The following is a 13,681-nucleotide window of genomic DNA, read 5'->3' as shown; positions in this document are numbered from 1 at the left end:
GAAGGCCAAAGGCATTTCTCCAGCCCCACAGCCCCACTCCCCTTCTGAGCTGGCAGCACTCACTTGGTTGGCATCCCAGCTCCTGCCTCCTCCCGCAGTCCACCTCCCCCCTTCCTCTACCCTTCTTGGAAGTGAGCATCAGCCATGGTCCTGGCTGCTCAGGACACCATCTATAGATGCCCCACACGGTCCCCAGCAGCAGTGCCTGAGGATGCTGGGACCTAACTGGACACAGCTCTGAGAGTCCCTCCAGCTATTCGGAGCCTGTGGGGTTATCTGTGACCGCCATTGTCTCAGGATTAATAATAATAATGAAGAAGAAGAGGAAGATGGAGAAGAAGAAGGAGGAGGAGAGGAGGAGGAGGAAGAAGAAGAAGCAGGAGGAGGAGGAGGAGGAAGAGGAGGAAGAAGAAGAAGCAGGAGGAGGAGGAGGAGGAAGAGGAGGAAGAAGAAGAAGCAGGAGGAGGAGGAAGAGGAGGAAGAAGAAGAAGCAGGAGGAGGAGGAGGAGGAAGAGGAGGAGGAGAGAAGGAGGAGGAGGAGGAGGAGGAGGAGGAGGAGGAGGAGAAGAAGAAGAAGAAGAAGAAGAAGAAGAAGAAGAAGAAGAAGAAGAAGAAGAAGAAAGGTAGCCAGGGCTATCTATATAGCACAGAGGGATGCCCTTGCGCAGAATCCCCCATGATGATGAGGTGTGGCTCAGCAGACCTAGCTTGTCATAGTAAGTTCCAGGCCCTCCCCAGGACACCCATTCTCTCAGCTCCTCCTCTTGCTTCCACAGGGGGATGGCCCATATCAGCGAGCTCCTTCCCTGATGGCCTTCCCTGTCCTTCCTGGCCTCCCTTCTCCAGTGAGGTCTCCCACAGCCAGTCATTCCTGCTGGGGATGCAGGCATCTCCTGAGGAGGGAGAACCTTGCCTGAAGTCATGGTGGAACCACCACGTCAGGCTTTCACAAGTTAAGTAAAGTCTCTCTGTGTCAGGCCTTGGGGACACCAGACCAGGACACACACACCCCTGTATCCATGTGGAAAGATGTCACTCTCAAAACCTGAGGCAGGGTGATACCAGAGGATCCGAGAAGAGGGGAGCAGGATGGGGTGGGGACACAGCCAAGGAAGCTTCTGAAGAGGAAAGGAGAGTCTCAGAGCAGTAGAAGGCAGAGCGGGGGCGAGGTGGGGTCAGCTGACTGGGCACAGTGGCACAACCTCGTCAGAGGAGCAAGGCTGCCCAAGAAAGGCCCTGCAAAACCCCATGCTGCTTTACACACAGCTCCTGGAAGAGCCAGGAGAGCCAGGACAGCCTGCTGGGGGCTCGCTCAGCCCCAGAGCATGACATGGGCTGTCTTCTTAGAGCTGGGACCGAGGGTCTGAGCATAGCGACACAGGAGAAATCACCAGCCCGGTGGCTTGAAGAAAGGGAAGCCCTTAATGATGGGCCAGATTCCCCAAGGACATTAGGGGGCCAACAAGACAGTCAGGAGCCAGCAGGGCGGAAGCCCTTCCAAAAGTCACAGCTGCCTCTCAACCCCAGGTCCAGAGGAGCTTCATGGCTCTTTGGTCCCGGAAGTGGGGGGGGGGGGCGACAAGAGGAGGATGGGGAAGGCCGGGATGCGCAGGTAGAAAGACCAGAGGGGGTTCCCTTCCATCTTTCAGCTTGCTAGCAAATGCCCAGAATTTACTCATTCATTCATTCATTCATTCATACTGCAGACATTTCTTCAGTGATGAGCCCTTCTCAGACACCGGAGCAATGACAGAGACAAATCAGATTCTTAGCCTGAAGACACTTTGGTCTAGAGGGCGACAGACCAGACATAAATAACCTCAAGGCTGACAGGGTCCAGGAACACGGTGTGGGAGGTGGCCTCTCACCTGGGCGACAGGAAGCTGCTTGGAGGCTATGATCTAAGAAAACCGGGCTGGGGGCAGAGCTTCCCAAACCATTGGCAATCGGCACCCCAGCTGTGCCAGGGCCCCTGACAAAGGTAGCTATTTCTGGTTGTGCCTAGAAAAAGAAGGTGGCCGCAAGTGTGACGTCCCCTCAAGCTGCAGAGCTCGGCTTGGGAGAGGTGGGGAAAAACTGGGGTTTGAAGCTGGGTCTAGCCAAGCTCTGGAGTTTGCCACCGTGTCCCAGACACATTAATGACCCTTTAACCTTTCCACAGCCTCCTAAAAGGTGAACACTACCGGGGGGAGCGCCCCAACTGTGACCAAATGGTCCGAGGTCGGTGGAGGGAGGGCAGTGTGGCGCAGAGAGGATTCTGCTGCATCTGCGGGGGGCCCTGAGCATCACTACCTCCTCTCTCCTTCCACCCCCCACCCCAGCTGGTGGGGGGAGGGGTCGGAACCAAAGAAGGAAGTACCTGTAATCTAAACCAGACATCGCCGGCTGTGCTTCTCCCCCAGCCCACTCTGGTCCAGAAATAACATACGCACCAAGCTGGCACCGGCCCACCCATTCCAGCTGGTCCCAGAAAAACACACTTAACACCCGGGGCCAGGCCCCAGTTTCTCAACAAACCTATTTCCTCCTCTTTCCTCGGGGTAAAGGCCTCCCCTTCGGCATCCCCAAGGGGCCTAGTTCAGGGCCATCCTGGCATTGCCTGGGTCCAGCCCAGGAGCGTCCCCGGGTGCGCGCCCACCTCTCTCCAGGTCCCTGTCCTCCGCTGCGTCCAACGCCACCACACGCTGGGGACCTGCATCCCTCACTGGGGCCCTGGCCTCCCCGCACCCCCACCCCACCCCGCGCTCGCTCCACGTTTTAGACCCAATACCTGGGCGCCAGAGCTCCGGACACCATCGGCGGCGGGGGGCGAAGCGGGCGGCGGCGGCCCGGCCTGAAGCCCGGACGGCTTCCCGTGGGAGGAGGAGATCGGCGCGACCGTCGCGCGTCTCTCCGGGGCTGCGGGAAGGAGGAAGGTCAGAGACTCCGCGGAGCGCAGCGCCGCGCGGGGGCGGAGGCGGCGCGGATTAGAGCGGCTTCTCCGCGAGCCAATGGCGGCGCGGTGGCTGCGCAGGTGGCAGCGCCGCGGTACCCGGAGGCCGCGCCCGCCCGGCCGCTTGCTCCCAGGCTCGGTGCGTGGTTCCTGCGCCCTCCTAATCCCAGCGTCTCACGTGTGGGTGCACGCAGGATAGAGGCTTACCCTAGCCCTGGTGTGATGACCCCCTCCTCTGCCCTTGTGTGTGTGCGGGGAGGGGTGTGCATGCAGGACAGGGCCTTTCTATCTAGCCCCGGTGTGATGACCGCCCCCCATGTGTGTGTGGGTGCTTTCAGGACAGGGCCCTTCTCTCTAGCCTTGATGTAATGACCCGCTCTTTCTACCCATGTGGGGAGGGGCGCACACAGGACAAGGACCTGCAGTCTAGCCCTGGCACGATGACCCCATCTTCTACCAATGTGTGTGGGGATGCGTGCAGGACAGGATCCTGGTGTGATGACCCCGCCTCTATGTGTGTGTGGATGCAGGCAGAAAAGGAGCCTGTGGTCTAGTCAAAGAGAGAGAGCGTTCTCCTTTACTCTATCCCATGCTCCCCCGCCCCACAGCAAAGGAGACTTAAGGCCTTTTCTGAGGCTTTCTGGGACTTGGGTCCACGCTTCCAGGAGCCAGGAGTGGGATCTAAGGCGATTTCATTCAATGTCTCTGCTGCGCCTGCCTGCGATAAACCAGGCACTGAACGATGAGATGGCCGGGGGCTTCAATAGAACAAAGCTGACTACCTCGAGGGTGGTGGGGGCCAAAGCCTTTAATCCCAGCATTTGGGAGGCAGAGGCAGGCGAATCTCTGTGAGTTGGAGGCAGGTCTAGTCTACAGAGAGAGTTATGGCTACACAGAGAAACCCTGTCTTGAAAAAAACAACATATAATATATAAACAAACAAAAAACAAAACCAAGCAAACAGAAAAACCGACTACCTCTGCCTCCCCCAGCTCACGCTCAGGAGAGAGCTGGGTGTTCACAAGGGGAGGAGAGTGTATCTTGAAGTGGTGTGCCCAAAACTGAAAACAGATCTGTAGAGAACAACACAGAACTGTGGCCAGGACCGGAGTGGGTGAGGCTGATGTTGAACACTAGACTTCCAACGAGGCCGTGTGGACTCTCGGTTTGCAGCAGACTGCATTACTCTTTCTTGCAGCCCTGAGCTGATACACATGTGTCTATACTTCCTGAATCCCCTGGCCGTGAACCCTCACCGTGAACTCTGAAGTTCACCACTTCAGGGACCCAGAAGAATGCCCGAGAACAGTGTTCGTTCCTTTGGTAAGAATTCCCTGAGCACTGGTTCCAAGGTAGATCGTTAGAGCCTGGAGAAAGACAGCACCAATCGAGCAGGCCACAGGGCAAACCTACACTGGGGTTAGAGCAGACAGTCAGGGATATAGACGGATTAGTCAGGGACAGAGCGACAAAATGAATGTCTATTCCAGGGGCTTGTTAGGCCGGCTAACACAGGAGAAGCCGGCTGCTGCCTGAGAGGCTGCTCCACCAGGCTGCCTGCCTCAGCGGTCCCCATTTGGCCTGCGGTATTTCTAAAGAACCACAGTAATTACTGTAGGCCTGCAGTAGGCACTGGGAGACGGAGATCTGGAGGCAGCTGCTGCAGCAACAGAACGGATGGAAAGGGAAGGTAGGCAAGCAAATTGTACTGTTTTATCCCGAGACTTATAGCAGGCCACCACAAGAAGATGCCAGCCACCATGAGAAAGTGTCCTCTACCCCCAGTGAATGGTCCAAATTAACCACCGCAGGCAGTGGGCAGTGGGTGGTGCTCCAGGAAGGGATGGGGGCCCTTTGGGCAGAGCTGCCCTGCAAGCTTTGCTAGGAGTGCTGAAAGACAGCTGCAATTCTGGTTAGACAGATGGCACAGGAGTTGGGGAACTTCTAGGCAAGGCCAGCACCTGTACACAGGTGTACGGTAGCCTGCGGCTGATGAGGCCCACCCTCTATTCCAGCCTCAGCACCTCCCAATTCCCGTTCTCCACACCTCAACCCAGAGTTTCCCATCAGCCCCAGGCAAAGGTATGAGGCTCGCGTGGGTGGGACAGAGTTCACTTAGCTCCCAGTGAACACTCCGGTGACTCAGCCTTGTGTGGCAAGCTGTTTAAGTGGCGCGTCTGGGGCCTAGGGGAGCCACTGACACACCCGGGCTCAGTGCATCGTACTGACAGCGATGCTGGTTACACTTCCCTGGTGAGGGGCTGGGACCAAAGGATGCAAAGTGATTGACCCTAATACAGAGGGTGAGGTTGAGAAAGCAGAGAGAAGTCTGAGTTCTCTCAATAATAAAATAATAATAATGATGATAATTTTAAGAAAAAAGTCAGAGGAGTCCACAACACCAGACTTTCCAAATAGGACAGGCATGCACTGTCCCTTAGTGGCAGACTTTGGAGGGTGCTAAGAGTCAGGAGGGGATGCTCAAAGGGCAGAAGGTTGTGATTCAGTAGGGAAGAGAGGCCAGAAGCTGAGAGGGAAGCAGCTGCCCTCATAGGAGCTGTGGACTCAGTCAGAAGGCCAAATAGGCTTTGAGGAGTTTCTCTGCTGGCAGAGTGTGTGCCTAGCGCACTCACTCAGATCCCGGGGTTCCATCTGTAGCACCCCGTCTCTGAGTGCAATGGTGCAGGCCTGGGATCCCAGCACTCAGGAAGCAGAGGCTGGAGAGCCAGAAGGTCAGGTCAGCATCCCCTGGCACACAGTGAGCTGGAGGTCAACTCGGGCCTTGAAAATTCAAACAGGAGGGCTGGAGAGATGGCTCAGAGGTTAAGAGCATTGCCTGCTCTTCCAAAGGTCCTGAGTTCAATTCCCAGCAACCACATGGTGGCTCACAACCATCTGTAATGCCCTCTTCTGGCCATACACACACACAGAATATTGTATACATAATAAATAAATAAATTTTTATTAAAAAAAAAAGAAAATTCAAACAGGAGTGCTCGCTTCGGCAGCACCTGGACTAAAATTGGAACGACATGGCCCCAGCGCCAGGATGACACGCAAATCCGTGAAGCGTTCCATAGTTTTCCTAGACAACAATGAGGACTCTAAGAGAGACATACATGGATCTAATCTACATGGGAAGTATAAAAAGATAAGATCTCCTGAGTAAATTGGGAGCACAGGGACCTTGGGAGAGGGTTGAAGGGGAGGAGAGAGCCAGGGAGGGGAGCAGAGAAAATGTAGAGCTCAATAAATATGAATAAAAAAAGAAGAAAGAAAATTCATACAGGAGGCCAGGCAGGGTGGCACATGAGTTTAATCCCAGCACTCGGGAGTCAGAGGCAGGTGGATCTCTATGAGTTCGAGGCAGCCTGGCCTACAGAACGAGTTCCAGGACAACCAGGGATGTTACACAGAGAAACTCTGTCTCAAAACACCAAAAACAAACAACAAACAAACGAACGAACGAAAACAAAACAATCAAAAATAGAGAATAGAGAGAGGGGAGTGAGAAGACAGCCGGGCACTGTGCAGAGCTGAGGCGTGGCTGGGGCTGAACTCAGACCTTAGCAGCCAAAAAGCTGGAGGGAAAAATGAGAACACCCCACCACTCATGCCCACGCAGTCCGTCCCTGTGTAACTCAAAATAAATGTTTCAGGAACTGACATGGAATGTCCACGCTTCCTGAATTAGACCAGCTTCCTCCTAGACGGTCTGATTGCAGACCTGCTTAGACAACCTGATCCACCCTCCAGTGCCTTCCCTACCCCCATCCGGCCGCCTCCACTCTGTGCGCCACCCCTACCTTCCCTCCAGTTCTGTGCCTCTGCCTCAACGTGCCTGCCCTCGCTTCTGAGCATCAAGTTTTGCTTTCCTAACATTTTCCACATCTCTAGTGTCCCTGCCTCACTTTTCTCAGCCCGGGGAAGATGTGACCTGGTAAGAAGTCCGTCCTTCCCTCCCATAGCGCCAAGCCCCCTCCGAGCGAAGCTTCCTCCCTCCCAGAGTTTGTGCCTCCTAGAGCCAGGAGCCAGGCGCAGCTGTCCCAGAGGGTTTCCAGATGCCAGCAAGACACAAAAGATGTGTGCAGTGCTGAACAGGCGTGGGAATGAATAAATAAATCAATGAATGAATAATGGATTGGTAATTGATACTGAGTGTTAGGCCTGGGAGAGAAGCAGGCAGAAGAGAGATTTCAGGTTTCCCTTCTTCCATATAGTAAAAAGACTTAGGGAGAAAGGAGGAGGAAGGAGGGAGAAGGGAGAGGAAGGAGGCGAGCGGGGGCGTTGATTCTCTTTCTCTCTCTCTGAGGCAATTGGATATAGTTTCCTAGGGTGTCCTTGGACAGTGGAGGGTGACGTTCAACTTTTTTGGTTTTTTGAGACAGGGTTTCTCTGTGTAACAGCCCTGGCTGTCCCGGACTAGCTCTGTAGACCAGGCTGGCCACGAACTCACAGAGATCCGCTGCCTCTGCTGGGACTACAGGTGTGTGCTACCACTGCCTGGCTCAGCTTCTGACCTTTCCCTCGCCTCTAGAGCGCTGGGATTACAAGCATGTGCCCTCATGCCTGGTTTGGGTTTCGCTGTTTTAACTTCTAAAAAATTATTATTTTCACTTTTTTTGAGACATGGTATCGCTGACTGTCCTAGGACTCATTCCATAGACCAGGCTGGCTTTGAACTCACAGAGATCCGCCTGCCTCTGCCTCCCAAGTGCTGGGATTAAAGATGTGCACAACTATGTTGTGGCTAAAAATTATCTATGATTATTGTATGTGTGCGTGGCACGCATGATACACGTGTTTGAGCACAAGGGGCACATTGCATGTATGAAGGTCAGGAGACAACTATTTATTTGTGTCAGGGTGGGTTTGGCAGGATGTGTAGAGGTCAGAGGGTGTCGGTCTGTACCTCCTTCCTCCAGGTGGGACAGGCATTGAATTTCCGCCACTAGGCTTCTGTGGCAAGAACCTCTACTGTTGAGCCTTCTCTGCCGCCCTGTGCCTGCTCACCAGCGTTGTGCCAACTCACCCACCCCCAGCCTGACCACCCCGTGAAAGGCCACGGATTGATCCCACTTTTGAAGATGGGGATTCTTAACCCCAGAGAGTGAAAGTGACTCACTCAAGGTCACACAGCACGGCGGTGACAGAGCTGGGGCTGAAAACAGATCTCTGAGCTCTGATTGGGTTGCGGCCTCCTTGTCTCACCACTGCCCTGCCGGTGGAACCTGTTTGGAGGCGGGGCTAGACAGAGCAGGGAATTTGATTGGCTGGGTCTTGGCTGCCCAGCGCAGGGTTTTATTTTCTGAGTTCCTCTTCAGCAACAGGACGTGGGAACAGGCTGTGCTGAGGACTGCCTTACAGCCCCTCTACCCTCTCCTCAGCCCCCGGCCACTTGGCCTCCCGCTTGTAGAGCGGCAGTAAGCTGCCTGGTGGACAGAGACATTGCCATTGCACCTTGAATCCCAGGGTGCCAGGAGTTTTGCAGTTGTGGGTTTCTCTGCTTGTGACTCGTGTCTGGAAGCCACACCTCCTTCCTTTGGGAGGTGCCCAGATTTAGGACCCAGTGATAGCCTGGAGGCAGTTTACCCAGGACACACAGACACTATGACAAACAGAGACTTTCTCCGAACCAGGTTCTTTCTGGATTTGAGACGTACTAGCCGTCGTGCTACAGGCAGGGACGCAGGGACACGGAGAGCTCAGGTACGCGTGCGATGTCACAGAGCTGGAACGCGTTGGAGCTGCATTTCAAATCCCGGCAGTCTGGTTCCAAGGACCACACTCTGCTCTGTGCTTAGAAAGAGGAAGCGTGGACTGGTGCTTGACCCTGTGGTACCTGGGGCTATGGCCTGGACACTCTCGCCACCTAATGGTATTGGGCCTCAACTACAAGCGAATTCCTGAGCAGAGGCAGCGTCCATCTCAAGCCCTGTGCACGTTTGTGTGGGTTTAGTTTTTGGAGACAGTCTTCGGTAGCCCAGACTGGCTGGACTGTGTAGCTGAGGATGGTGTTAAATTTCTGATCCTCCCGCCACCACTTCCCAAGTAAGGGCGCTCTCATCTCCTGGATCTGTTACAGAAAGTTGTGAGCCACCACATAAGTGCTGGGAACTGAACCTGGGTCCTCTGCAAGAGCAGCGTGTGCGCTTAACCTCCGAGCCAGCTCCCCAGCCCTCTGTGGTTTTCTGAGAGACAAGGTTTCATACTGCAACCCGAGTTTGTTAATCCTCCTGCCTCAATCTCCTAAATTTTGAGATCACAGGAACAAACCCCACTGGGTCCATCTATTCCTTTTTTAAAATTATTTTTATCATTATCAGTGGGGGGTGGGTCAGAGGACAACTTCCTAGAGTCGATCCTCTTCCTCTCTTTATGTGGTCTCCGGGATTTGAACTCAGGTCCTCAGACTTGCATCTTTGGGCAGCCAGCAAGTATCTTTAAACTATCTTGTTCTTGCTGCCTTATTTTTTTAATTACTATTTATTTGTGTCAGGGTGGGGGTGATAGGATGTGTAGAGGTCAGAGGCCAATTTTTGGGAATGGTTCTCTCCTTATACCACATGGGTCCTCGGGATCAGGTCCTTGGGCTTGGCAGCAAGCGACCTTACCCATTCAGCCACCCCCATCTCCACATCTAGTCTTTTCTTTTTTCTTTTTCTTTTTTTTTTTTTTGACAGGGTTTCACTGTGTAACCCTGGCTGTCCTGGAACTCACTCTGTAGACCAGGCTGGCCTCAAACTCACAGAGATCCGCCTGCCTCTTCCTCCCATGTGCTGGGATTAAAGCCATGCGCCACCACAACCCAGCGCCCCCATCTAATCTTAACATAACACTTAGAGAGGACGTGGTGATGTACACCTGAAATCAATCACAGGAGGACCAAGTTTCGAGGGGCTTTGGGCTCCACAGCTACTCCTTGTCTTAGAGAATCCAGCTGGAAGCCCCACCCCCACCCCCCGCACAGGGCATTGTTTCTGCAGTGTTCTGAGGTTTTCACACATGACCAGCCTCTTACCTACTGTGTTAGTCATCGCTCACTGGGACAAACACCTGAGAGAAGCCATTTAAAAAGAAGAAAGGGTTTCTTTGGGCCAGGGTTTGAACCCAGGCTTGACTGGACCTATTGCCTTGGGTCTGAAGTCAAGTGGACTGTCCTGGCAGTGGGAATATGTTTGCCATACCAGCCAGGGGAGACACAATCCCTATGCTTCTGGGCCTCTCTCTCTCTCTCTCTCTCCCTTTCTCTCTCCCTCTCTCTCTCCCTCTCTCTCATTCTCTCTTTCTCTTTCTTCATTTCTTTTTCTTCCTCCTCCTCTATTTATTTGTTTGTTTGTTTGTTTGTTTGTTTTTGACAAGGTCTCACTACAGAGCTCTGACTGTCCTGGAACTCACAGAGGTCCACCTGCCTCCGCCTCCCAACGGCCAGGATTAAAGGTGAGTACCAGCCCTTGGGCCTCTCTCTAACACCCTTTGCTCTTGTTCTCATGCCCATCAGGTAGCCATGCTCAGTCTGGGTCCTCTCATCTTAAATAATCCTGTCGGGAAACAGATGCCCCCAGAAGTTTGCTTTACCCACCCCGCCCCCACCCTTAGCTGCTTTAAGACAGGGTCTCACATAGCCCAGGATATCCTTGAGGGAGCTCTGGCACCTGAGGAACTTCTGACCCTCTGCTTCCCCTCGGGAGTGCATGCACGACAGTTACATGCACCCTCCCCCATTTCTGCTATGCTAGGATCAAGCCCAGCGCCTCTTAGATGCTGGGCCAGTGCTTCCCCCACCCAGGCACAGAGCTGTGTCTCCAGCCTCCTGTGTGTTGTTTTCTTTATTATTATATATTCGAGATGGTCTTGCTGGGTGGGCTTGGCGCGTCTTTAGTCCCAGCACTCGGGAGGCAGAGGCAGATCTTTGTGAGGCCAGGCTGGTCTACAGAGTGAGTTCCGGGACAGCTAGGGCTACACAGATTAATCATTACACACCCAATAGTGCTGGAGACCCGCTTTGGCAGTGGGGATGGAGTGGGGGGTAGGAGTGGGGGAGTGGGAGGGTGGGAGATGTGTCCAGGTCCCAAAGAGGGTATGTGGAGGCCTTGGGGTGGGGAGAAGGAGGAGCTGACATGATCTGAGGCTGAGTTGAGGTGGCTGCCAGCAGTGTTAATTGAGAAAAGAATGCAGCTTTTATAGTTGCACATGGGATTAATAGAGGAGAAGGGGCCTGTGAGCTGGGGAGATCGGGGATTGAGGAATCTGAGAGGCACCAGTCAGGTATTAATGAAAGGGTCGCAAGTTCCTCCTGCCTGAGATAAGAAGAATGCTGTAGCAAGCAGGAACTTTCCTCAAGCCCCCAGGGAATGGAAACCCTCATTCAGATGCCTGACCTTGGGAAAGGACTTCTGGGGAGCAGACGCTGTACACCATTTTCTTCCTAAATGGGCCTGTTCCCCTCAGACGCTCCCAAAAGTTCCCAATGTCTTTTTTCCCATGATGCTGGGCCATCCTAATTTCTCTGTGTTTATTAACCTCTTGCCCTTAAGGGCTGCGGGCTCTGGATCTGAACTGTAGGAATTTCATCCTTGGGACCAGGTGTGTCTAGTAAATCTCTAACCTGTGCTTTCCAGCTGAAGTCTTTCCATCCCCCCTGTGGCACAGAGCAAGGAAATGGGGATCCCACTGCCTGTGTAGCACACCCCAAACCCAATAACAACTTGTTCTTAAGGCACAGCCATTTTTATTTTGCTTGCATGGGCATTATGAGCGCCATATGCATGCAGTGCCCATGTAGGCCTGAAAAGGGCGTCAGATAGCCTGGAACTAGAATAAAGGTGGTTGTGAGCTGCCAAGTGCAACCTGGCAACTCAATTGGGGTTCTCTGGAAGCGCAGCCTGCACGCTTAACTATTGAACAATCCCTATAGCGCTAGTTTTCCATTGCAGTTTTAGGACAAGTTTATGAGTCTATGACCATGCCACTAGAACATGCCTGATCTCAGAAGTTAAGTGAGTCTGAGCCTGGTTAGCACTTGGGTGGATGAAAGACAGAGTCTCACTCAGTCAGGGTGACTTCAGGCTTGCTATACACCAGAAGCTGGCCAGGCATGTGTCACCATGGCTAAGTCTGCCATTTTACAAAGCTCTCTAGCGTGTGTGTGTGTGTGTGTGCTACATATATGTGTGCCTGTGTGTTCATGTACATGTGTGTTCTCAAATGTGAGCATGTATGTGCATGCATGAGTGTGGATATGTATGTATGTGTGCCTTTTTTTCTTGATTTTTTGAGACAGGGTTTCTTTGTAGCTTTGGAGCCTGTCCTGGAACTTGCTCTGTAGACCAGGCTGGCCTTGAACTCACAGAGATCCAGACTGCCAACTCGGGGACACAGGTCATCCTTGAAACAAGAATGCCAAGAATGTCCACTTTATTGTGCTCAGGGGCAGCTTATATAGGGCTCTGACCACGCCCCAGCTCTCGGGATCTTTCAGCTGCAGATAGACCCACCAGCCTGCCATTAGGGTCTCGCGTGGCGCTCAGAGCAGCAGAAAACAAGTTGTTTACAGAAATTCAGGGTCTGGTGGTCTGTGGTCCTCAACACAGAGCAAGTTCTAGGACAGACTCCTGATGTGGGATTCCCCTCTATATCCTGTGAATAGCATTGGTGAATAAAGAAACTGGCTTGGCCTGAGAGGGTAGAACAGAGGTAAGCAGGGAAAACTAAACTGAATACTGGGAGAAGGAAGGTGGAGTCAGGGAGAAGCCATGGAGCTACTGCCAGAGACAGACATGCTGAAACTTTGCTGGTAGGCCACGACCTCTTGGTGATACACAAATTAATGGAGATGGGTTAAACTAAAATATAAGAGTTAGCAAATAAGGGGCTGGAGAGATGGCTCAGTGGTTAAGAGCATTGCCTGCTCTTCCAAAGGTCCTGAGTTCAATTCCCAGCAACCACATGGTGGCTCACAACAATCTGTAAAGAGGTCTGGCGCCCTCTTCTGGCTTTCAGGCATACAGACAGAATATTGTATACATAATAAATAAATAAATATTTTTTAAAAAAAGAGTTAGCAAATAAGAAGCTAAAGCTAATGGGCCAAGCAGTGATTTAATTAATACAGTTTCTGTGTGATTATTTCGGGGCTAAGTGGCCGGGAACCAACAAGCAGCCTTTCACAACAGGCTTCAAAGCTACACAGAGAAACCCTGTCTCAAGAAAACAAAACAAACAAACAAATAAAAATAGCTGGATGTCTTGTCACATACCTTTAATCCCAGCACTTATAAGGGAGGCAGAGGAATTCTAGACCAGCCAGGACTACACAGTGAAGCCCTGTCTCAAAAATATAAAATAAAATACAAGCAAAAGTAAGATTGAAATCCTCACCTTGACGCGACAGAGCTAGGTACAGAGGAGGCTCAGAGCCCTGTCCCCAGTTTGCAAAAAGCCACCTCTGTGGCTGGAGAAGTAGAGCAGCCATATGGTAACAGCCTGGCTGGCATTGCAGCAGGAGAGCGGAACACACTGACTGCCCTTTACCCGTTCATGGGCAAGGCTCCAGGGGGTGGCTCTTCCCAGTCCCCACACAGCCACCTCAGGGTGCAGCGCCACCCCCTGAGTGCAGCCAGGTGGGCTCAGAAAAACCACTGTGGGGTTGTCTACATTATTGTCTTTGTTGTTTTTTACTATTATAAACTTGATAGGTAGCCAAATAGACTGAATTGTTTTGTTTTGTTTTTGTTTTTCCTTTTTTGT

General features: G+C 52.7%; 1 protein-coding gene and 1 pseudogene across 1 annotated transcript in view; one reads left to right on the top strand and one right to left on the bottom strand.

The window, feature by feature from the left end:
* Pacsin1 (protein kinase C and casein kinase substrate in neurons 1) overlaps positions 1-3,033 on the bottom strand; it is a 39,531-nt gene extending 36,498 nt beyond the window's left edge. The window contains exon 1 of the mRNA XM_041634843.1: positions 2,771-3,033. The gene's annotated coding sequence lies outside the window, so the exon portion shown is untranslated. The remainder of the gene's footprint in view (positions 1-2,770) is intronic.
* A 2,891-nt stretch (positions 3,034-5,924) lies between these two features.
* On the top strand, positions 5,925-6,016 carry LOC121435731 (annotated as a pseudogene).
* The last annotated feature ends 7,665 nt before the right edge of the window (positions 6,017-13,681 follow it).

The sequence above is a fragment of the Microtus oregoni genome, unplaced genomic scaffold (genome assembly GCF_018167655.1).
Source record: "Microtus oregoni isolate MIOR12 unplaced genomic scaffold, Mior012 000046F_ref0000063, whole genome shotgun sequence".
Classification (NCBI taxonomy): domain Eukaryota; kingdom Metazoa; phylum Chordata; class Mammalia; order Rodentia; family Cricetidae; genus Microtus; species Microtus oregoni.
Note: the sequence above shows the minus strand (reverse complement) of the source record. Positions and strands in the feature narration are given on the sequence as shown.